The 25,115-nt window shown below is 46.6% G+C and overlaps 2 pseudogenes; both read left to right on the forward strand.

The window, feature by feature from the left end:
* Nucleotides 1–20,474: 20,474 nt before the first annotated feature.
* Nucleotides 20,475–22,400, forward strand: LOC146721934 (large subunit ribosomal RNA; annotated as a pseudogene).
* Nucleotides 22,401–23,724: 1,324 nt separating this feature from the next.
* LOC146721935 (small subunit ribosomal RNA) lies at nt 23,725–24,904 on the forward strand (annotated as a pseudogene).
* The last annotated feature ends 211 nt before the right edge of the window (nt 24,905–25,115 follow it).

Genomic DNA, 25,115 nt, shown 5'->3' on the forward strand with positions numbered 1-25,115 from the left:
CCTATTCTTTAATTTTAGCGAGCTTGGTATGTGATGTTTTGATTGGGAATTTAAATTTTGCTTTAACAATCAAAGAGTTTTTAATCACAAAAAGCTTAGCCTAAATATTTAATTACACGCTAGGGGTTAATAACCCATATCAAAACACGTAAATGTTTTTTTTTTCCTTTTATTTAAATTTTTTAAATTTTTTTTTATTAAGAAATAAATTTAATATTTTCAAGTTTTCTAAAAAATCATATATTTTACAAAAAAAAAAATTTTTAATAACAAAATTTGTATATTTGTTGCACGTAATTTTTCCCACCAACAATTTGAAATAATTATTTTAAAATCTTTATATTCCTTATTATTTGTTTGCATAGAAAATTTTAATTTCACCACATTTTTTTTTATAAAATAACAATTTCTCATAAATATGAATATGTGCGATAAATATAAAAAATTAAATATGTGAAATTTATTCTGTTTGAAATTTTTAATTTTTAAAATTATATTTTTTTCCCAAAATTTAAATTGCTTGATTCAACAAAACTTTTTTATTAACAATATATTTTTGAAACCCAGATATTATATGAAACTTTTCCCAACACAAAAAAATAATATTTGAAAAGTATTGCTGGTGTACATTACATTTTTTTTTTAAATTTTAAAAACAAATATTAATAAATTTTTAAATTTTAAAAAAAGGGAAAAAGAAAAATGAATCTTTTAAATATAAAAAAAAAAAAAATTTAAATAAATAAAAATAAAACAAATTTTCATTCTAAATTTTAAATAATAAATTTTAAAAAAAGACCATTTAATAAAATTTTTAAACCGTATTCAAATTAGTTTTTAAAATATTTTTCAAATTTTTCTCTCTAAAAATTTTATTTATAAAAAATAACACAATTTAAAGTATACGTGATTGCCATTTTCCAAATTATTAAGCGATTATCAAAAAGTTACATAAATATTTATTTACATTATTTTTGTAAAAAAACCTAAAACGAAACTTTGGAATGTTTAAATATTATCAATTGAGATTTTTCATTTAAAAATTTTTTAATAAACTATGATAAATTTTAAATTGTAACATTATAAATTAATAAAAACAATACTAAAATGTATCATTTGAATCTAAATAAAAAATTTAAAACATTGCTGTATTTTTTCATTTTATGGGTTACGTTAACGGGAATTTTCAAGATCTCTGAAAGGTCAAAAAAAAAGCACATCGTCTTTCTTCAATCCTAGGTGTTTTTTTTAAACTTTTTTTTCGTCTTCATTTTTAAAAACAAGTTTATTTAAATGTCGTAAAAAGTTTTTTATCAAAATCAATCCCTTTTAAAAATTCTTTTTAATCTGTAAAAAAACCTGTATTTATAATCTTTTTGGTACAAAAATCCCCTATTTATAGTAATTTTGTACTTATTTTAAATATCTCGAAAGTAAAAAAAGGAAAATTTCAGCAAAAGTTGTTTATTTTTAAAGGAAAACAAAGAAGGCATTTAAAACTTCGTTGGTATTCATCATTTGTGCAAAAAAATTTTTAGGAAAATTTATGAATCAAATATATAGTGAAGATCATAATTAAAAAAAAAAAAATTTTCTATTTAAAAAAAAAATTAGATTTCCTTAAAATTTTCGATTAATTTTTTAAATTTTAAGAAATTTTAGGTCTACTCCCAATGATGATTTATTTACAATAAAAATAAAAATACTTTTTTGACTGTCAATGTGATTCGGAATTCCAATACTATACAAAAAAAAATGAACAAGTATTTCATTTCTTTTTAAATGCATTTCTGAAGTTTGTTTAATTATGTAAAATTTTTGAATTTTTGCAATGTTTTTAAAAAAATTTAAAATGTATTTGTAACGGGGCTCCTTTCCCCGACGCCACGGATGGGCTCGTCGGGCCAGTTTGGGGCAGAGGGGGGGGGGAGACTCAGTTCCAAAACCACCCAAACGTTCGGAAAAACAGATTTATTGAAGCCGCCCTGAAAGAGTGGGCTTTTTTAATCTATTAACCTACGGGGAGAATCGCAGGAAAGGGGGCCCCCGCCCCAACTTATACGGCCCGGGGCCCAAAATTTATAACTAAGAATAAAAGAAATGCAACGGACAAAACGCGACCAAATCAAGGACCGGGCACCTTATAACAAGGTTTACAATAATAACGCGACGGACAAACGCGACCAAATCATACGGGCGGGACGACTTAAAACTATTTTTTAAAAATAATAACGCACGGACAAACGCGCAAACATCCCCTTTAACAGTTTAAACAAATTTTTCCCAAACCACGAACGAAAACCAACCAAACTAACCGGCAGATTATAACAAATTTTACAAAAAATAACGCGACGCGACCAAAAATCATAGGGGCCGGAACGACTTATAAACAAAGGTTTAAAAATGAAAACGCGGCCCCAAAAAAAAACCCAACGCGGCGGGTACACGCCCGAAAAGGCGACTCCGAAAAACCGCCTTGGTTGGGCGCCCTGAAAAGGGGCAGCTCCCAAATGTGGGTGGCTCTGGGAGGACCGGCCCCGGGAAACTGGGCCCTTCCCCCCGACGAAAACGTGTCGGCCGGGTGATGTTCGGAAGGATCCGGTGACCGAGGAGCTCGGCCTGCCCAACGAAACCTCGTCGCCGGGGGTGATTTTGGGAAGGATCCGAAAACCGAAATTTCTGGGCCTCCCCGACAGAACGCTCTCCCGGGTCTGTTCGGGGACCCTGACCGAGGACGCTGGGCCTACCCGCAAAACGCTCGTCGGGGGGGTGATGTTCGGAGGGATCCGTGACCGGGGACGCTCGGCCTGCCCGACAAACCCGTCGCCCGGGGGGGGTTCGGAGGGGATCCGGAGACCGAAATCTCGGCCTGCCCGACGAGAACCCGCGACCGGGTGCTGTTGGGGAAGGACCGGTCCCGAGACGCTCGCCTACCCACAGAACGCTCTCCCCGGGGTTTTTTTCGGAGGGGACCCGGGTGCCCCGGGCCCTGGGCCTGCCCCGCAAAACCTCGTCGGCCGGGGTGATGTTGGGGGCGAGGACCCCGGAGACCGAATGCTCGGCCTGCCCGCGAAACGCTCGTCGCCCGGGGGTGCTGTTGGGAGAGGACCCGGGTGACCGGGGCGCTGGGCTTACCGACGAGAACCTCGTCGCCCGGGAGGTTTAGGAGGTGAGGAGTGGTCCTTGAGTACGCTCAAGGACCGGCGGGACGGGTTTCTCTCCCCGGCGCACCGCTTTTAAATCCCGCGGTCAGCCCCCTCCAACAGCTTGGGTGGGGCGGCCGGGTCGGGGGGGGCAAAAAGGCAAATTCCCACGTGTTCGATGGGGTGGTGGCCCCGACAGGGGCCTTTTAAAGGGGCGCGGGCGGACGGTCGGCCTCGTGCTTGCGCGGCTTCTAGTGACGAAAAAGGGGTCGCCCACCCCACCCTCCCTTTTTAGGGGGGGGGTGGGGTTTCGGCGGATCATCCGGGGGCTGACCAGGGCCGTTTGCCCCGGATATCCAGGGGCCGTCCGGGTGCCATTTTTATTCGCCGGGGAATGGTGGGGGCGAAAAAACGGAACGTCGACCTTCTTCCGTTCTCCAGGTAACCTGACGGGGGCGGTTGGCCCCCGCTGGGGGGGCGCCGGGTTTTGTTGCGCATGGTCGGGGGCACGGCGGGGGAGGGTCCGGTGGACCGTGGTCGATCGGCCCCCGGGGGTCTGATCGGGGTGTCGGTCGTGATGGTGGTCGGCTGGGCGGCGTGCTTTGGGTGGGTGTCGTTTGGCTTGGTGGCGGGGGCAGGTGTGAGGGCGGGGGCTGGCGGTCCGAAGGACCCGTGGTGTCGACGGTGGCTCGGGGGGGCAAAAGGTCGCAGAAACCCTTTTTCCGGCCCGTTTTTCCCAAACGGGGCCCTTTGGATGGGGGGCCCCCCCCCCCGGGGCACCGGCCTTTTTGGTTCGCCCGGAGACGGAGGGGTTTGTTTCGTCCGAAACGGAGGGATTGTTTCGTCCGGAACGGACGGATTGTTTCGCCCGGGAACGGCGTTGGGTTTTCCCTTTGGCTGGCAGTTTTTGGGGCTTCCCCATCGTGGAAAGGATAACTGGGGGGCTGAAGCACCCGTTTTTATACCCTCCGGATATACGGGCCCGGGGAGAGGGCCGCTCTCGGTTTTCGGCCGGCACCACCAAAAAAAAAAGCGCGGACCAAAAGAGTGCCGCCTCTTTTCTGGGGTGGGGAAAATCACGCCGGGTAGCGAAAAAACCGGACCGCGATGCCGCCTCGGGCTGGGTCGGGAGCTCGAAAAACGTTACGAAAAAGCGCGGACCCTCGATGCCGCTCTCGTGTTCGGCCGGACGCCCCGAAACGAAAGCGGGGACCATGAAGGTGCCGCCTAGGGTTCGTCCGCGGCGGGGGTTTCTGAGGCTGGCTTCAAATCTCGGACGTGGAATTCGGTGCACCGACCTCGGTCGTCCTTCAGTCCATGATAGGGGGGAGATAGCGGCCACCGTCTCGGGCCACCAAAATCTTGATGCCATTTGGCATTAAGGCCCAGCTTTTTGTTCGATAGCGGGTTTCCTTCTTCCACCCCCGCCCCAAATTTTTGGGAGCCATCACGCCTGCGCAAGTCGTAATTTCGTGCTGGTGTTGAACGCGCGAGCCGGGTTGACCTGCGTTTTCGTGGCGTCTTCGAGGGGGGCGTCGGACTGCCCCCGGGGGGGGCTTTTGGGTTCCCCGGACTCGTCGTGGGGGTACGGCGACTGTAGCTCCCGGGCCATTCGGGAAGGCCGGTATACCCGGGTTTCTTGCCGCGGGGTATTGAAAGAAAACTGGAGCTGGGGGATGTGCTCCCCCGCGGGGCCGGCCCCCCACGTTTGCCCACCATAGTTTTTTGGTGGGTTTGGGCCCCTCGCCCGGGGTTCACTGTGGGCGTAGGGGGGAGCGGTCTGGGTTTTGACCCCGAAGGATCTTAACAACCTTCGGCTGGGCGACGCAACTGAGTCCCTTATCAGAGAAAATGGTTGGGGGCAACCATGGCGAATTTAGGCGCCCGCGACTTCCGTTTGACGTTGGCGGGGTGGCTGGCGGAGAGGTGTCATCTCCACCCACTTTTGAAAACCGGGTCCCATGGTTAGCACCAGGTATGCCCCCTGGTCAAAACCGGGGCAAGGGTCCCCCGGGTTTCCAATCGAACTTGTTGCCACGGATCGGACTTTGGTGGCCCAAGTTTCCCGGCTGGCAGGTTTGTGCGGCTTTAGGGTTGGCCAGTTCCGGCGCCCGGACGTACTGACTCGGGGAAAACTTCCTGGCCAATAAAAGGGGGCCCCCTGCGATGTCTTTTGATTCCAAATGCCCCGGCGGTCGGGTCGTCATGTAGCCGGCGTATTTTCCCCCGCGCGTGGGGGCCTCGGACGCATTTTCCATTGCCCCACGGGGATGGAAAGGGAAAGATGGAGGCGGTGGAAATAGGGGTTTTGATGGATCCGATGGGGGGGGCACCTGGATAAGCAAACCCCCACACTTGGGGCGTCTGGGGGACCAGGCCTCGGGTTTACGGGAAAGACGTCGCTACGATGTTTTAGTTTTTCCTTTTCTATATTTAAAACTCGTAATCGTACTCTGGAGCTCGAACCCCCCACTCCCTAGGGGCCGGGGGAGCCTCCAACCCCTTCAACCTCGGAAACGCTGGTATCGGGGACGACCGTGAAAATATAGCCCTCTAGATAGTCCCCGCATTCGGGGTTCCCCAAACCACCGCCAGGCACTCCAATTTTGTAGCGCTGTATTTCTTTTTTTTCGCGTTATTTGGGTGCGACTGGGGTGGCAAGACCGTTCGCCTTCGGGCAGTTCTTGGTGAGTAAGCCCGAGCCCACAAAACGCTGGGGTCGGCGGAGGGGGAAAAGGTCGGGGTAAGTGGGGCGGCCAGAAACCGGCGCGGTGGTGAGTGCCCTTCACTCTCGAAGCCTTTTTTCTTCCCCCTTTCCCCAATAAAGCGTCCCTTTTAGGGTCAGGCGTGTCATGGTGCGGGGGTGGCGGAAAATCTGTACAAAACGACGGACCAGGAGCGACTCCAAGGGAAATTTGGGGCCTTGACGGAATGGAGGTGCTGTCCAGCGGCCACGCCCCTGACCTTATCTGGGTCAGTTTTGAAAACCCTTTTGTCCCCCTTTCCCTATTTGAGGCGACTGAAAAGAAATGGCACTTCGTGGGTTGGGGGGAGGGGCGCTTGTCGTACCGTCTGAAGACTTCCGGCCAGGGGTTTCCCTATGAAACCCAATAAAGGGCTGACCACGATATTCGTCGGATAGACCAAAACATTGGGCTCCAATTTGGGGCCCAGGACCGCCCAACCCTGGAACGGCCGGGCTGAGTGCCCCAAAGGGCATGACTCTAAATTTTTATAGAGTCCTCGCCCGGGGTCGGAAAAACGGTGGCGGGGGGGCGGGCCCATATGGCACCTGCCAAAATCCTCTTTCAAATCCATGTAGATAGATACGGCCCCCCGGGGCTTTTCGAGCTAGCGGGTACGCGGGGGGAGGGGTCCTTATCAAACTTGGTTCTTTGGGTAGTCCCCGCAAACCGGTGGCCCCCCTCTTTCTTTTTTACGAGGACCCCGGGGAACTCCAGGCACTGCCGGGGGCCACACCCCCCCCCGTCCGATCTTTTTGACCTCGCTAAACGATGACGGGTTGCATGGCTGGATTCCGGGGCGATCCGCTTTTTTTATCGGGCCCCGGTCGTAGTCTGATCCGGGGTTTGGCGCGGGCGGGGGTCCCCCCACGGGTTAATAACCCAAACTCGGGGTCCAGAAACTGCCCGGAAGCCTGGTCCTCTTCGGGGGGAAAGTGGAGAGATCCCGGGTGATAAACGGGGCCGTGGATGTTGCCAAAAAATTGGGGCGTCTCTTTGGGGGATCGGGGCGGAGGGGGCAGGTGGGCTAATCGAGCCCACAAGGGCGACCCCCATAACCCCCCGCTGCTAAGGTTACCAAAACCTGGAAACGGTTTCGAAAAAGCGAGGGGCCCTCCGGGGGCGAGTCGGACTGAGCCGAGGGGGGATCCCTGGGCCGTCGGCCAGTTGACCGGTTTTTTTCGGGTGGCTGGATCGGGGGCCCGTGTTTGGACAGGCGTCGGCCATGGGGGCGTTTATGAGGACACCTCCTCCGGAGTCGAGAAAACGCCCCGGGGTGATCGGGGGATCCGACAAAGGTGCGGCCGTGGCGGGACTCTAACTGGACCGGTCGGGCGGGGGCCCCCCCTCGGTTCCGACCCGCTCCTTTTCCCCCCCCGGGGGTGGGTCCCTGTTAGAAAGCCATCCTTCCCGCACTGTGAAAAGAACTTTCGTGCTGGGGGGCGCAATCGGTCGGGTGTGTCCTCGCTGCTTGCACGCCCACAGTTCGAGCGGTCAAGTGGTGCAACAGGTTTGCCTGGGAGACTGAGACCCCCGCACGTTTTCTTGACGGCGACGGGGGATCTCCTCCCACTCAGCGGCGCGGGTACATATTTTGGAACGGTTTTCAGTTGTCTAACCGAATGTTAACTGGGGCTCTGGGTCACGTTTTCGTACCTGTTCGAGCTGGTCCCTGCGGGTGTAACCGCCGCCGACGCATCATGTTTGCACGGCGGGGGCGTTTGGTAAAAGCCCCCCTGGCTTTTTTTCGCCGGCCTTTTTTTCTCGCCGCAATTGTCGCTTAACCCGGGCGACAGGTTTGGGCGAGAAATCTTTTCGGAATCGGTCCCGGGGGACCCTTTCTCGTTTTTCCCCCCACAGGGGGGCCTCGCCTTTTTCACTCGGCTAGCCCGATTAAGAGATGGGTCTTCCAGACCCAAAGGCCCCACTGATTTCCCCTAGATCTCGAGGAACCGAGGGGGTCTTTACCTCGAAATGGAGCCCCACTTGCGTATCTGGTTTTAAGGGCCCTTTGCCGGGGCGGGGGTTTCGGGGGGGGGTTTTTTGGGGTTTTCCCCTGCACTCCGATAACGTCTTCGCGGCTGGGGACTTGGGGTGTTACGGACGCTCCAGTTCGGGTGGGGGGCCATCCGTGGTTTCTGAAAGCGCAACGGGGTCGACTAAACTCCCTTCCGGTCGAGGTCGCGGTTCCCAGAAAAACGGCGGCTTTCTCTTTGTCTAGGTGGGAAATCCACCCCAATATGATTCGAAAACCGGGTCCCAAAGGTCGAGTCAAGTCCCTGTTTGGCGCCTGTAACGGGGCTCCTTTCCCGACGCCACGGATCGGCTCGTCGGTGCCAGGATTCGGGAAAGGGGGGGGGAACTCAGGGTTTGCAAAACCACGGCAATCGTTTTGGTAAAACAGATTTATTGAAGCCGCCCTGCAAGAGTGGGGTTTTTATCAGTCTCGCTACGAGAAAATCGCAGGAAGTCGGACCGCGACCAACTTATACGGGCGCGGACACGTTTATAACTAAAGGAACAGTAATGCAAAGGACGAAACGCGACCAAATCAAAAGGGCGCGGCACGACTTATAATAAGGTTTTCAAATAATAAGCGACGGACGAAAAGCGACCAAAACAACGGGGCGGGCACGACTTATAAATAAGGGTTTTCAAAATAACGCGACGACGAAACGCACCAAATCATCGGGGGCCCAAAACACTTAAACTAGGTTTACAAAAGTAACGCCGGACGAAAAGCACCAAATCATACGGACCGGGCACGACTTTTAAATAAAAGGGTTTTCAAAATAACGCGACCGACCAAAACATCGGACGCGACCGACTTATATAAATAAGTTTTTTCAAATGATAACGCGGCGGACGAAAATTTTCCCAAAGCGGCGTGGATACGACGCCCCCGAAAAGGGGGACACCGAAACCGCCTTTGGATTTGGGGGCCCCAAAGGGAGCTCCGCCAGATGTCGGTGGGTCTCGGGGATCCCGGGACCGAGGAAACTCGGCCTTCCCCACAAACGCTCTCGGGGGGGGTATTTCGGGGAGGGTCCGGTGACCCAGGGCGCTCGGGCCCGCCCGACGGACCTCGTCGACCGGGGTGATGTTCGGGAAAGGGTCCGGAACCGAGAATGCCGGCCTCCCGACGAGAAAGCTCGTCACCGGGTGCTTTTTTGGAAGGGCCCGGTACCGAGGACGCTCGGCCCCCCCGAGAAACCCCGTCGGCCCGGGGTGTTTTTTTGGAAGGATCCGGGGACCGAGGACCTCGGCCTGCCCCGAGAACGCTCGTCACCGGGGTGATTTCGGAGAGGTCCGGAAACCAAAAATGTCGGCCTCCCAGAGAACCTCGTCGACCGGGGCTTTTCGAACTTTTTTATTTTACAATCCGGAAAAATAAAAAAAAAAATTTAAACCCCGGGTGCCAGGGGGGGTATAAAAGGTCCCTAAACGCTGAATAGGGAAAACCCCCTGCAAACGCTGAATTTTGGGCCCTTTCCCTCGCCGCATAAATTTCAAAAATTAATTTTTTTGGGGGCCCTTTTTTGTTCCAAACAAAAATTTTTTGCTATTATCGTTTTTCCCTCTGTAATAGCGGGAAATTTTTTTCTTGCCCCCTGGGGCCTATAAAATTGAAAAAGGTTTTTTGTTTTGGGTCTATTAAAAATCCAAAAATTTAAAAATTTTTCGCTTTTTTGCATTTTTTTCTTAATTCCAGCCCTTTTTTGCCGCCTAGGGGTTTTAATTAAAAAATCTTTTGATCCCTTTCACTAAACTCCCCAAACCCGTTTTCCCCTTAAAAAAAAAAACGCCCCCAAAAAAATGAAAAAGGATCATCATGTCACAATTTCCCCTTATGGCAAAAAAAAAAAAGAATTTTTTTGGGTTTCAAAGAAGGTTGAGGGGAAAAAATGATAACTTTTTCCATGCGCTCCGGGACAATTTTGGGTTATGCACCTCGACCTTATTTGAAAAAAATTTTCCCCATCGTTTTTTTCCCCTGAATTTTAAAAGAAAAAGCATTTTTCAAATACTGAAAAGTGATTTTGGGGGGTGGACATTGGGGGTTTCTTGGGCCCTTACGATTCAAAATTATTAAATTTTATATTTATTCCAAAGGTATTTGAAAAGCAAAATACAAAAAATTTAAGGGGGAAAAAATTTAAAATTTTTTTGGGGGCAGATTTTTCCCCTTTTTATTTTGTCAAAACAATCAATATTTTTCCTAAAGTTTAAACCCAAAAAGGGGGGGTTTAAAAATTTTGGTCCTATGGCAATTCGTTTGTTAAAACTATTCTTTTTTGGGGTAAAACCCTTGGGGTTTACGTTTTAACAATCGTTGCAAAACCCATTTGTTTCCCCTTTTTTTAAAAAAAAAACAAAAACTCTTTTTCCCTACCCTAGATTTAATTTCCCCCTTAACGCTACTCCCGTTGGAGACATTGAAAAACGAAAGGGATGCACTGAAAAAAACTTCACGTATGGAAAAATGGGGAAAAGCTTTTGAACAAAAGAAAAAGGCTTTTTCCACAAAAAAAAATAAATTTTTATTTAAAATCCTTTCCTCCAAAAAAAAACCTCAGAAATGCGTATCAAAAACCCTAAGGATCCTAAAAAAAAACGTCAGAATGGTTTGCGTGATCATTTTCCCAAAAAAACCTTTAAAAAACGTAAAAATTTTTTCTTTATCATTTCCATAAAGGGTCCTAAACAAAAAGCAGTGACGTGATCAGTTCCCCAAAAAGGGTTCTAAACAAACCCCTCAGAGGGCGTTTTCATACCCAAAAAGGGCCTGAAAAAAATTTTAGATGGGCTTTATCAGAAAACCCCAAAAAGGGCCGAAAAAAACGTCAAAAAAACTGATATAACTTTTGAAAAAGCTCGTACCCGACAAAAAAAATTTCGATGCCCCTCCCTCGCACCCGCATGCCCTCCGGGCCAGACTTTTCCCCCGCTCATAATTTTTTTTGGGGGGAAAGGGTTTAACCAACTATTTGCTGACACAAGCTCGCCTAAAAAAACTCTTTCTCTCAAAAAAAGTCCTTACTTCCTTCTCCTTACCCAAAAGGGGAAAAACTTTTTTTACGGGGTTTTTTGGGGGCCCCCTTTAAAAAAAAGCAACCTTCAGATACGCTAAACTCCCTAATTTTAAAACACTCCTTGGCCCCCCCTTTTTCAAAAAAAAATTTATGTTGCGGCCCTACACGCCGGTCCCCCCAAAAAACCCCCACCCCCGCACAAAATTTGGCTAATTCGCGCTCGCGCCACTGTGTACCCTCCCCCACCCGGTTTGGGGGTTTACCGGGGGAACACGCGTGCCCAAAACTTTGGGCGAAACCCGCCGGTTTTCCGGGGTAACCCCCCCCCTTTACGCGCCTTTAAACATCCCGTCGGATTCCCCGGGGGGGGTTCTATTTCGTACCTAAAAGGGGGTGGTCCCTAAAACCCAAAATTTGCCAAAATTTTTTGGAAGTATGAAAAATTTTTACATTCATAAAATTTTTTTTGTTTTTAATCAAAATTTTTTTTTTTTTATTTAATTTTTTTTAAAAACGTAGAAATTTTTTTGATATAACGGGGAAAATTTCCTATTTTTTTGTTTTCGTATCGGAGGGCACGGGGGGGCCCCCCCAATTTTAAATTAAAGTTATGCATTGCCATATCTGTAAGATTTATGATTAAAATATATACTTCACTGTAAATGTTTTCATAGGCTACGTTTTGATATTTACTGCCAGATTATAAATCTGTAGTACATAAATAAATATAGATTTTTCAACTAGCAGAATGAATATCAAAAAAGCAAGCCTTAGCCTTAGCTGTTAATTTTAAATATACATCGCCTTCTTATTTTAGATGGAAAGCATACTTCTTGGAGATGCTGCCATATCCATGCATTCTCAATTACTTACTCCATATCGGGATAATGGACATTCTGACACAGGCCCAAAGAAATTTTTAATCGTTATACACAGTCCAATGCAGAATTTTCAGTTGAGCCTGGATTTTGGAATACTGAAACAACGTTTCAGACAGTTTATATTTCCTCAAGTTGGGAATATGCAATTTATCGTCAAATTCATCTTCGCTTGCTGCGTTCTTCACAATTGGCTGACTTGGATGATTTGAAACACATGAAGAACCTGAAGTCGACAACCATGCTGATATAAATGCGCAGGTATTGTTACATAATGTCCCAGCAGCAGATAGAAATGAAGATCCGGATGATGATCGACATGGTCGCGATCTCAGAGACGAATTATGTAGACAACTGTTTCAACGATGATTTGAATAAGAGTATCCAAATAAATTTGTTTAAATATTATGTTCTAATATTAATATTTAAATATTATGTTTATTATTTTTTTAAATATCGATATCGTGTCGTTGTCAACGTCGACATATCACATACTGCATTGTATCAATCTGTGTCGTTCAATTAAAAATATGTATGATATGTATTTAATGTACAAAACTATCAAAGTGCTTTCAAATATTTATGTTTTTTTTAGTTATAAAAATTAGGAAACAATGTACAATTATAGTTTCAAGATTATAACGATTATAACCATAACGATTACACAAATATATTTCATTTATTAATAATTATGAATATTACGATTATATATCTTCTATTCAGCTCATTTTAATTAAAAATTATTAAAGTTTGATATTAAATTTTATAAAATAAATTCTTATGTAATATGTAAGACAACAAATAAAACAATTTTGTTAAAAATTTATCCATACATCAGTCTTTTATTGTCATATACGCCTATTTTTCATACAAATAGAGAAATATACTAAAAATTTAATTTAAAAAAACATTTTAAGGAGATGAACTCCGAACCAAGGACGACCACTTTTTGAAAAATTTTTTCGAGAAACCATTCCAGGGGGCCAGTACAAAAGAGGGACCCACTGTGACTTTTTCCAAATAGTTTTTTTTCATTCCCACGAAAGACCCATATTTTCTTTTACGATTGTTAACTAAAAAAATACAACTACTTAATAACAAATTTGTAATGACAAAATAAAAATGGAAAACCAATCGACTGAACTATAAGAAATGTTTAATCAAAATATCATAATAAAATTTATAACGAAAACACAAGAACTTACTCTTAAATTTGAAGAGGTTTAGTCCCTTTTTCCAGAACTTTTTTCCAATGGTTGTTTGATAGTTTATCCCTTTTCTTCTTCAACATTTAATTTTTTTTCCCATGGATTTTTAAGCTTTCACAAAACCTCTTTCTTGGAAGATTCTGCTATCGCGTAAAAACATTAGCCTCTTTATTTTGTTTTTTTCCTTTCGAAGTTTTTTTCATCGTTCAACCGTAAAAAACAACTAGGGTTTTATAGCCCCCAAAAAAAATGGGCCATCTTTAGACACCAGATATTCCTTTTTCAACGAGCAAATTTGAAGGCCAGAAGACCTTGTGGCGGGCGGGAAAGCTTGACAGGAATCGTAACAAAGAACCCAGGGATTTTTAAACTGAGCTGAACCCAAAAGGGCCTGCTTTATTTTTGTAAACATTCCCCAATTGAAAGTCAGGAAACAAGTTTTAGGGGGTTGCAAAGAGCTGTTTCAGGAACTGTAACATAAAGGGCCCTCGTGATTAAGTCCGAGGGAATGTGAAAAAAATTTTTTTTCAGTACAGACCAAAGGGGCAGTTGTGGTTTGGAACTGGTCGAGTTTGTTGAGCAGTTACAACAAATAAAAACGCAAAAACGGGAGGCAATAATTTTTTTGAACCATTTTTTGGTTTTAAAAGCAAAAAAACATTAAAAAAGACAAAAATTTTTGCAAAAAATCTTAGAAAAAAAACAACACCAGATTTATTTTTTTTTGTTTTAAATTTAAAAAAAATAAAAAATATTAGAGTAAAGAATCAGCATCAATTAAAATTTTTACTGAATACTTAAAAAAAGTTTCCATTGTGAATACAAGACATTTACGGCTAGCCGGCGGGGCCTATGCCCCTGGTAAGGGTCCCCTTGCCGGATGAGTTTGGAAGAGAGGACAGACTAAGAATGCACCAAACGTCGTAAGCCAAGTTTTAAGGCAACGTGGGCCCGGATGGCTGCTTGGCCACGAAGACCGTGACATGCGGGTTCGCAAACGTACCCTCCTGGTGTACCTGCCGACCCCCCGAAGTAGCTAGGCTTGTGATATCATGGAGTCTCTGATCACTTGATACTTGTTCTACATACTCGTGGGATACAATGAGAAAAAGAAAAAACTTAAACATACATTCAAACCAAAGTTGACGTGAAACCCAAACCCGAGATCAATAACAGGACCCGTTCAAGATTAGGGAGTCTGATTCCCATATCACAACCATCCCCCCCATCGGCGAAAAATAAAACGGAGAATAAATAGGCCTTGCTTTAGGCGCTTTGGCTTTAAACCAGGTGAGGAGCATACACTCTCCGCTGAAAAAAAAACGACAAAACGCCCCATGTTTCCAAATAACCAGAGAACTGAGTGATAATGATGTATTTATTTTTCCTGAACCTGTTCAAAAAAGCAGTTGCGAATAGGGGGGTGGAAAGTCAGAGAAACTGGAACAAAAAAAAAAGGCTCACCGAAAGTTGAAAAGGACGACAAGGAAGTTACGCTAGAAGAAGTGAGATCTAAGAGTAGCTCTAGAATAGTTTCGCTTTAATGAAAACAAGAAAATCAATAAGAATAACAATACAAATTAGTTCATATTGGCTAGTGGGTGCGATAGAAGGAAGGAAATTACAGAGAGTAATCGTTTTGGGGAGAAAAATTAAAGTGTACTTACCACCTGGCATCGAAAAAATTCTAAGCAGTTCGATGTCTATGTTCAAGTGGCGTTCACCTCCATGTCCGAACAGCAGCATCTGAACAGAAAAAAAGAAATTATCCAACGTACTACACTAAAAAGCGATTCCAAGACTAATTCTTCGGTTATGATTGTTAAGCCTTTAAATAAAAGACAATTTAAAAAACGATTTTAGGATGTCAACGAAAAACTTACCAAGAAATGAATCCGTTTAATTAAAAGAAATAAGGATTAACAGAATGAGAAAGGTGGGAGACGAGGCATTCTAAGTGGAAACGGAAGTGGAAACGAATTAAAAAGATCCACATCATAGACGGACAATGACTCGGGCTGAACAGAGCGCCTAAGAAAACGGCCCGTATGAAAAGAAAGGGGAGAATAGGGGTCGAGAGGGAAAGAGAGCACGATGGTAGAGGGGGGGTCTGATGGGGTGAGATGATGGGAGTCGTGCAGAAGGACGAAAGGGTGACATTGATTGTGCCGGAATAGAAAGAAAGGCACAGGGTTGTACGTGTAGGACATATCGATGGTTGGATAGGGTGTTTGGGGTGAGGAATGACAGATGGGGGTTTGCCGGATGGGATATAACGGACACCGGGGGGGATGAGGGGGAGAGGAATGTGGGTGGGACGGTATGGAGATGAAGTGATGAGGGTAGGGTAGCATACTAAGTGTAGAAAGGTAGGGAGGAGGTAAGACGGGGGTGAAGTTTGTAGTAGGTGATGGGAAGAGCTAAAACATTGGAGTCAGCGTGGGGGTGGGAGTACGGTGAGTAAACAGGGATCTAATTGAGACTAAGAAGGGACGGCTTCGGCAAGTGCGGAAGATAGTGACAATGAAACTATGACGTAGAATAGGAGTGAGCTTGGAGTGTATAATCAGGATGTGATCGTCTAGTGCTAGGGTAGTGAGAAGATAGTGGTGGTGGGATGAGTGGGAAAAGGGAAGTAAAGTAAGCAAATTTGAGCTACACAATCGAAGAGGTAGAGCTAGGTTGAGGGGGTAGGGGAGTTAAAAGTGGTCCGGAGTTAAAAGAATAAGCTGTGGAAGGAGGAGTCACGGGGTGGTGGGGAAGAGGGTGGTCAGTAGGAAGCCGTGTTGTGGTAGTGGGGGTGTAAGTCTGGTGAATATGAGTGGGTCATAAAAACAATGCGGACAAGGTTGACGAGTAGTTATAGGATGTCTTGGAGTGGTCGTTTAGGTCGGGCAAATGAGGAGGAGGTAGAAGGCACAATCGGCGGTAATAGGAAGGGGGATGGGGGGTGTATTTTGGGGGGCTAGAGGTGGGTGATATATAGCTGGCTCGTGAGGTGGGTGATCATATATAACGTAGAGAGGGAGGTTTTGTGCTGGCAGATAAGCATAGGGGGCATGTGACAGGGTTAAAGTGTTTGGAAAGTGAAATGAAGGTGAATGAGTGAGGGACGGTAAGGTGGAGGTGGGAAGGGGTGGTACCTTGGTGAGTGTGGTAGGGGGGTGTTGGGGGTGGGAAGAAAGGCGAGGGGGGGGGATAGGGGGGGATGGAGGTGTAGCGGTGGGGACTCGGGGTTAAGGCGACGAGGGAGTCCTATATGCTTAGGGATTAGGGTTGGATGGGTCTTGGGGTCAGGAGAAAGGGGGGCGTGAGGTGAGATGTGTAGAGGGGAAGAACGCGGGTGTAAGAGATTGAGGGCGTGTAAGTGATTAAGATGAGAATGGGGCTCAAGGTGGGGGGTGTGGTAGGATTTGATGGGGGGGGGAGGTAGTAGGAGTGTGCGTGGGGGGTGTACTGAAGTGTGGAGGTAAACGGGTGAGAGCGGAGAGGAAAGGGGAGGGAGTAATGGAGGTGTGCGTTTGGCTCATTAGAGTAGGATCGTTGTGGGTGGCTGGCTTAAGTCTGAGTAGAAGTTTGAGAGAGTCGGTGGTGTGTAGGTTGATTTACTAGAGAGTTGAGATCGGAGAAGTTGATGAGAAATGTATGGGTGGTATAGTAGGTGGGAGGAGATGAGTTGTTGGTAGAGGAAAGGGGCATTGTGTGGTTGCGGGGGTGTAGGTGAGAGAAATCAGAGAGGGGGGATGTAGAGGAAAAGTTGAAGGGGGTGTAAAAAGCTTAACTGGAGAGAAATCGGTGATATGGGTTTGGGGGGGGGTGGTGTGTAGATCGAGTATTAGTGGGGAAAAAGAGGTACATAGGGGGAATTGAGGGTGCGAGGAGGTCAAGGTTGACGTGAGGGTGATTTAGTGGGGGGCGGTAGATGAGAAAGGAATCGTGCGTAGGGGGTGGGAGGGTTAGATGTTGGAGGCGTTGTATGTTGGAGTGTTGTCGTGAGATGTGGGGATTGGGCGGGATTAATGGGTGGCGTTTGGGGGGCTCTCGACACTGAGTATGGGGGGGAAGATGATGCAGATAGGGGAATAAAAATAAATAACGTGATGGAGGGGCCATGGAAGGGGATCGGCATGGGGAGGGGAGCAATGGGGGGATTGAGAATGGGCTTGGTACGGCTAGGAAGTGGAGAGGACATGCGGGTTGGGATTGTGAAGGAGAAATGGTAGGAGGAAGGGGTTGGGGGAGGGGAATGCATTCGGGAGGTAAGAGGGGGTGTTTGAGTAGGGCAGGGGAGGGTAGAGAGTCGAATGGATGAGATTACTATGAACGTTAGAAAAGTCGGTCACAAAGGAGCAGTTTAAGGCACTTTGGTCTAATTTGAAAACTTGGAATCGCCAAGCACTGAAATAAAACAGGGTTAAAATCCCAGATACCACACTTTGGTTAAAACCATAAATACTATCACTGGGTAAAGACTGTGGACAGGATCGATAAGAAAAACTCTTGGTGCAAGAACGACTATATATTGACTGGAGATCATACAAGGTTAATGATTCCTTAGCCTTGACTAGGTGCTTCCGTTGTCTAGGTTTAATGCCACAGTGTTAAACACGCAAGGAAAAGACCCCCATTTGTGGCACTGGTGGGGCGGCCATATAAGCCCCCAAAGGGGGGGGGGGCTCAGAGAGAGAGAGAAATTGCATTCTGCGCAAATTTTGTCCAAAGCTAAAAGGAAAGACACACACATACTGTAAGTAAACAAGAGATCCCCGGGAGTATCTAAGAGTAACTAAACGTAAAGAATAAAATAGATTATACCTAATGATAAAATTCTTTCAATAATGTTGCCTTTTTGCAGACGCATCATCCGAATTAAGTTTAAAAAGTAGAGGAAAAAAGGGCCCTTTGATGTGGGTCTGATACAAGAACCAAAACCTATTCCAAGGACAAGTCAAAGGCTGCGTTTCCCACTGGTGCAAGATTGTTCAAAGTAATAAGGTGACCGATAAAAAGCTGCTATAGTTTGTATATAATCAGGAAATAACTGTCACAAAATCGAACAGTTTTCCCGGACGAACAAAACCTTCCCGCACATATATACATAATGAAGTAAAACTTAATATTTGGTATCAGTTTATTGTGTCACTTTTCCATGAGCTAAACTATTTTATTAATAATTTGGGGAGACTATAATGAAACTTTTCAAACCACGACTAAATCTTTAAATTTGGATTTCCAATCTCACCCCAACTTGGTACGCAAAGAGAACGACGCGAAAGCAATTACTCGGGGTTTTCCAAATAAAAAAAAATGTATACTTTTGAAATCAGCCTGGAAACAAACACCAACGTTTTCTCTACTATAATATGAGAGGCCAATATAGACTTGACTGTGGTAAATATGGAGCCCTTTAAGGATATTAATGTTTTGGAAGGCCCTTCCCGAAAAATGACCCTTTCCCCAGACCATAAATTTTATAATACTTTGTGAACATAAAAACCCTAAAAATTCAGAAAAACCAAAAACAGGTAAACACAGGACAACTCTTAACTTAAGAAGGGCAATTGGGATCAGTTTTGGCGATGTTTTAAAAAAGAAACTCAATGGACCTTTTGTAAAAGAAATCCAATACAAATTTCCAAAAACGCCGTTTAAACTATTTAATAAAAGATTGATTTATAGCAGTAGCAAAAATAGTAGAGAAGACCTCTTCTAGGAAAACAGTACCGTGTAAGCGAACAACTGACCAACTAAAGGGGGAAAAGATTGGCGGCAAATCGTAGAAGCTGTAAAAGGGGACAGGTAAACTTAATATGAAAAGGCGTATGAACATTTTTTGATATAATTTCTGCAGACTAAGAAGGACTACAAGGAGAGATTGGAAAAGGAAAAAGGACCGTGGAAAAAAATTTTTGTGAACCGGAACCCTAACGAAACCCTTGGGGACTGCATAATACAATCTAATTTATGGGAAGATTAAAATAGTAATATCCTAAGTACGATTAAAAAAATTTGGTAGCGATTTTTACACTGATTGGACTTCATCGGCGAAGGACTTTTGGAAACCTTAATGCCGGATGGAAAGGAAAGTACGAACAGAGGATTCACAAAAAATAAAGAAGATATGCGAATACTTAACTACAAATGGAAAACAGGGAAATAAAATGGACGAAATGATGAAATCCAAATTAAAAAAACAAAGAGACAAAAGTTCCTGGTCCGGATAAAATAACAGCGGAAATTTAAAAATAGTTGGAAGGCAGCACCAAACGCACTTTAACTCCCCCCTTCACACTGTTTGATAAAAACAGCTTTTTCCCAAAACAAGGAAACCGGCGGGTTATAAACTGCTGCTCAAAAGCCCTGAAAAGGTCCGAGCATCCTAAATCGTACAGGGCCAATCTCACTGTGTCAGTTGTTTTGGGGAAATGACGAAAGAATCATGGTACAACGTTTCAAAGTATTTTCGAAAGTTTTAGAAATGTGCTCCCCACAATCAAAATGGCTTCAAAAGGACGATCAACGGAGGACGCAATATGCAAGCGGTCAGCAGCGTGAAATCGGCCGAAACAAAGTACGTAATGGGCATATTTGTCGATATAAGTAGAGCATTCGACAATCTTCTTGGATTGGGATTTTGGACAGGATTAGGAGTGTGCACTCACAAGGAAGTTGTTTGAGGTGTTCATGGATTACTTCTCGAATCGAGAGGTAATGGCAAGCCGGAAGAGTGAATTGGGGGTATCCAAGCTCCTGAGTAAGGGGTGTCCTCAGGGTTCCATTTTTGGGCCCACGCATGGAACATAGTTATGGACCAATTATTAGTGGAACAAAAACTGAAGCTGAAACGAGATCTGAATACATAGCATATGCGGATGATATCTAATCCTAGTGCCAGGAAAATCCAGGAAACATTAGAGGAATGAGCGCAGAAGGAAATAAAACAGATAATGAATGGAGTACGGATAGCGGGTTACAAATATAGGAAAATAAACAAGGCTGTGTTATTAAAGGGAATTTGGAATGCTGAAAGGAAGCCCAGAGTCTTCTTAGGGCAAAAAAAGATAAATTTTGTACAGAAATAAAGTATCTCGGAGATACATGGATGAAAAGCTATCGTTTTGGTTTGCCTGCATAGTAAGATATACTAGAGAGGAAAGTCAGGAAAAAGTATAAGATCGCTAAAATTAAAAGAGTCATATAGAAGTAGATGGAGAATAAGGAAAGCGAGTTTAAAACTGTTATATAAATCTCTTTTAACTGCCAATTATGCTATTGCTGTGGGGGGCGTGGGTATCTAAGAGCCACTCACTCTACGCTAGAAGGCAATTGGACGCTGCCCAGCGCTTGTTATATTAGCAACTAATAATATCTGCAGAACAACATCAACTGAAGCACTACAAACTCTGACTGGTACTTTATCTATTGACTTGCAAGCTGTTAAAGACGCTGCATCTTATAATATTAAGAGAAATAAAATTTTATTTATGATAACATGGAAATAAAAACGACTTTTGAAGAAAGAACAAAGGAGTACATAAAAACATTAAAGTCCCAAGTTGTTAAAAAGTTAGAAGAAACGTAACAACACAGATGGAAAAATTCGCTCAAGGACCGTATTACATATACCTACATTCCCAATGTGACATTCGTGGGAAAAAATCCCTGGTTCGTTCCAAATCAGAAGATGTTCTCCATACTATCTAGTCACGGTTCTACAAACGATAGACTATTCAGATTGGGGTGAAGTTCAACACCATCCTGTCCCTATTGCGATAGATGAGGAGACAGTATATCATATTATCTTCTCTTGTATAAAATATGAACATTTAAGAAACGAACGAATTAGGGAATTGAGAAATGAATGTCTTTCTGATATGGAAAGACTTATTAAAAACGAAAGAAAGTTACAAAGAATTTGTTGTTTTTATTGAAAAAACATATGAAATATGGAAATGGTTTCGCTGAGTAGAATGGCTCGCCTCCACGTGGCGGGGATGGAAACGTTAGTACGAATTACTGACGGCTAAGAAGCCAATAATGAACTTAATAAATTTTATAAAGAAATAAACTTATACATAACCACTTGAACATATACGATCACATTATGTGAACGAGTTAGATGAATACAATTAAGCATTAGATAAAACAAGCGGATATGATATAACATTGGGAGCCGCGAAATGAAGGGTGCAACAAATAATAAATAATAAATGTCCCTATTACTGTCTAGCGAAACCACTGCCAAGGGAACGGGCTTGGAAAAATTAGCGGGGAAAGAAGATCCTGCTGAGCTTGACTCTAGTCTGGCACTGTAAGGAGACATGAGAGGTGTAGCATAAGTGGGAGATGGCAACATCGCCGGTGAAATACCACTACTTTCATCGTTTCCTTACTTACTCGGTTAGGCGGAGCGCGTGCCCCGAGGGCTTCGCGCCCCGGCGGTCACTGTGTTCTAGAGCCAAGCGTGTCAGAGTGGCGTGAGGCCTCGGCCGATCGCCTTTAATACTCCCGCGTGATCCGATTCGAGGACACTGCCAGGCGGGGAGTTTGACTGGGGCGGTACATCTGTCAAAGAATAACGCAGGTGTCCTAAGGCCAGCTCAGCGAGGACAGAAACCTCGCGTAGAGCAAAAGGGCAAAAGCTGGCTTGATCTCGATGTTCAGTACGCATAGAGACTGCGAAAGCACGGCCTATCGATCCTATTGGCTTGAAGAGTTTTCAGGTGTCAGAAAAGTTACCACAGGGATAACTGGCTTGTGGCGGCCAAGCGTTCATAGCGACGTCGCTTTTTTGATCCTTCGATGTTGGCTCTTCCTATCATTGCGAAAGCAGAATTCGCCAAGCGTCGGATTGTTCACCCGCCAACAGGGAACGTGAGGGGTTTAGACCGTCGTGAAACAGGTTAGTTTTACCCTACTGATGACTAGTCATTGCGATAGTAATCCTGCTCAGTACGAGAGGAACCGCAGGTTCGGACATTTGGTTCACGCACTCGGTCGAGCGGCCGGTGGTGCGAAGCTACCATCCGTGGGATTATGCCTGAACGCCTCTAAAGCCGTATCCTCTCCAGTCGAAGGTGGCAATGATATCTCTAGGAGTCTCGTGAGTCAAAAGGCGCAATGTGTCAAAACAATGTGACACTACTAGGCGGCCGGTACTCGGGCCGGTCGTCGCACGAGCCCGGGTTTGCCGTACGGCGCCATCGCCCGTCGCCGGGATCTCACCGCTACGACGGCACGGCGTCTAACGGTCGATCATGGGTTTCGCAAGTTCGATGTCGAGACTCGGAATCGTCTGTAGACGACTTAGGTACCTGGCGGGATGTTGTACTCGGTAGAGCAGTTACCACGCTGTCGATCTGTTGAGACTCAGCCCTCGGCTTGGGGATTTCGTCTTGTCGGTTAGACGAAGACTCCACACGTTCGACGGCGAAAAGCAACACGCCGCGAACGGACTTGGAAAAATTTCTCGCTCGCCGGCGAAAGCAACACGCCGCGAACGGACTTGGAAAAATTTCTTGCTCGCCGGCGAAAGCAACACGCCGCGAACGGACTTGGAAAAATTTCTCGCTCGCCGGCGAAAGCAACACGCCGCAAACGGACTTGGAAGAATTTCTCGCTCGCCGGCGAAAAGCAACACGCCGCGAACGGACTTGGAAGAATTTCTCGCTCGCCCGGCGAAAGCAACACGCCGCGAGCGAACTTGGAAGAATTTGTCGCTCGTCCGGCGAAAGCAACACGCCGCGAGCGAACTTGAAAAAAGCGGCTTGTGCGGCCGGAGGTGTCGCCCGCCAACAAAAGCAACACGCCGCGATCGGACTTGGGGTACGGGCGGCGCGTGCCGCCGGAGGTGTCGCCTGCCAACGAATGCAACACGCCGCGATCGGACTTGGGGTACAAGCGGCGCGTGCCGCCGGAGGTGTCGCCCGCCAACGAAAGCAACACGCCGCGATCGGGAGTTGGGGCACGGGCGGCGCGTGCCGCCGGGGTTTTTCCGCGGTCACCGCAGCTTGCGTGTTGCGTATCATCCGTAATAATTCGAAATATATGTCTCCGACACGTGGGTTTGAGACACGTTTCGAGTTAGTAATCGGACAGCGCCCTCATGTCGAGCGAGCGCCGAATAGTAAGTAACTTTCGTCCGAAACGTTTTTACGTAGCTCTCCTCGTTGCGGCGCCGGGGGGGGGGGGGGGGGGGGGGGGGGGGGGGGGGGGGGGGGGGGGGGGGGGGGGGGGGGGGGGGGGGGGGGGGGGGGGGGGGGGGGGGGGGGGGGGGGGGGGGGGGGGGGGGGGGGGGGGGGGGGGGGGGGGGGGGGGGGGGGGGGGGGGGGGGGGGGGGGGGGGGGGGGGGGGGGGGGGGGGGGGGGGGGGGGGGGGGGGGGGGGGGGGGGGGGGGGGGGGGGGGGGGGGGGGGGGGGGGGGGGGGGGGGGGGGGGGGGGGGGGGGGGGGGGGGGGGGGGGGGAGAGGCGGCGGCGTCGGGGGTTTACTCTCGCCTCCGTCGTTCTCTCGTACGCTTTACATAATAGCGTTAAACACAGTAGAGTGTCGCCGACCGGCTGAGCAAGACCGGCGGCAAATAAAATGGCACATACGAGCGAGGTCGCGCGCGCGTCGGTGTTTCGGCATCGAACGCGCGCGCGCGCGAAAAAGAGCTAGCGACGAGTCTTCGGCCTCGCTCGCGAGTTACTCCCTTGCGAGTAACCGAACACGAAGCTCCCTGGTTGATCCTGCCAGTAGTCATATGCTTGTCTCAAAGATTAAGCCATGCATGTCTCAGTGCATGCCGGATTAAGGTGAAACCGCGAATGGCTCATTAAATCAGTTATGGTTCATTAGATTGTACCCACATTTACTTGGATAACTGTGGTAATTCTAGAGCTAATACATGCAAAACAGAGTCCCGACCAGTGATGGAAGGGACGCTTTTATTAGATCAAAACCAATCGGTGGCGGGCGGCTCGCCGTTCGTCCACCGTTATTTTGGTGACTCTGAATAACTTTGTGCTGATCGCACGGTCCTAGCACCGGCGACGCATCTTTCAAATGTCTGCCTTATCAACTGTCGATGGTAGGTTCTGCGCCTACCATGGTTGTAACGGGTAACGGGGAATCAGGGTTCGATTCCGGAGAGGGAGCCTGAGAAACGGCTACCACATCCAAGGAAGGCAGCAGGCGCGCAAATTACCCACTCCCGGCACGGGGAGGTAGTGACGAAAAATAACGATACGGGACTCATCCGAGGCCCCGTAATCGAATGAGTACACTTTAAATCCTTTAACGAGGATCCATTGGAGGGCAAGTCTGGTGCCAGCAGCCGCGGTAATTCCAGCTCCAATAGCGTATATTAAAGTTGTTGCGGTTAAAAAGCTCGTAGTTGAATCTGTGTCGCACACCGTCGGTTCACCGCTCGCGGTGTTTAAACTGGCGTGATGTGGGACGTCCTACCGGTGGGCTTAGCCTCGCGAGGGGCGGCCCAACTAATATCCCGTCGCGGTGCTCTTTACTGAGCGTCGAGTCGGGCCGGTACGTTTACTTTGAACAAATTAGAGTGCTTAAAGCAGGCTACCTTCGCCTGAATACTGCGTGCATGGAATAATGGAATAGGACCTCGGTTCTATTTTGTTGGTTTTCGGAACCCCGAGGTAATGATTAATAGGGACAGATGGGGGCATTCGTATTGCGACGTTAGAGGTGAAATTCTTGGATCGTCGCAAGACGGACAGAAGCGAAAGCATTTGCCAAAAATGTTTTCATTAATCAAGAACGAAAGTTAGAGGTTCGAAGGCGATCAGATACCGCCCTAGTTCTAACCATAAACGATGCCAGCTAGCGATCCGCCGAAGTTCCTCCGATGACTCGGCGGGCAGCTTCCGGGAAACCAAAGCTTTTGGGTTCCGGGGGAAATATGGTTGCAAAAGCTGAAACTTAAAGGAATTGACGGAAGGGCACCACCAGGAGTGGAGCCTGCGGCTTAATTTGACTCAACACGGGAAACCTCACCAGGCCCAGACACCGGAAGGATTGACAGATTGATAGCTCTTTCTTGATTCGGTGGGTGGTGGTGCATGGCCGTTTCTTAGTTGGTGGAGCGATTTGTCTGGTTAATTC

Source organism: Nylanderia fulva, unplaced genomic scaffold (genome assembly GCF_048542155.1).
Source record: "Nylanderia fulva isolate GAGA-0341 unplaced genomic scaffold, ASM4854215v1 Scaffold397, whole genome shotgun sequence".
Lineage (NCBI taxonomy): Eukaryota > Metazoa > Arthropoda > Insecta > Hymenoptera > Formicidae > Nylanderia > Nylanderia fulva.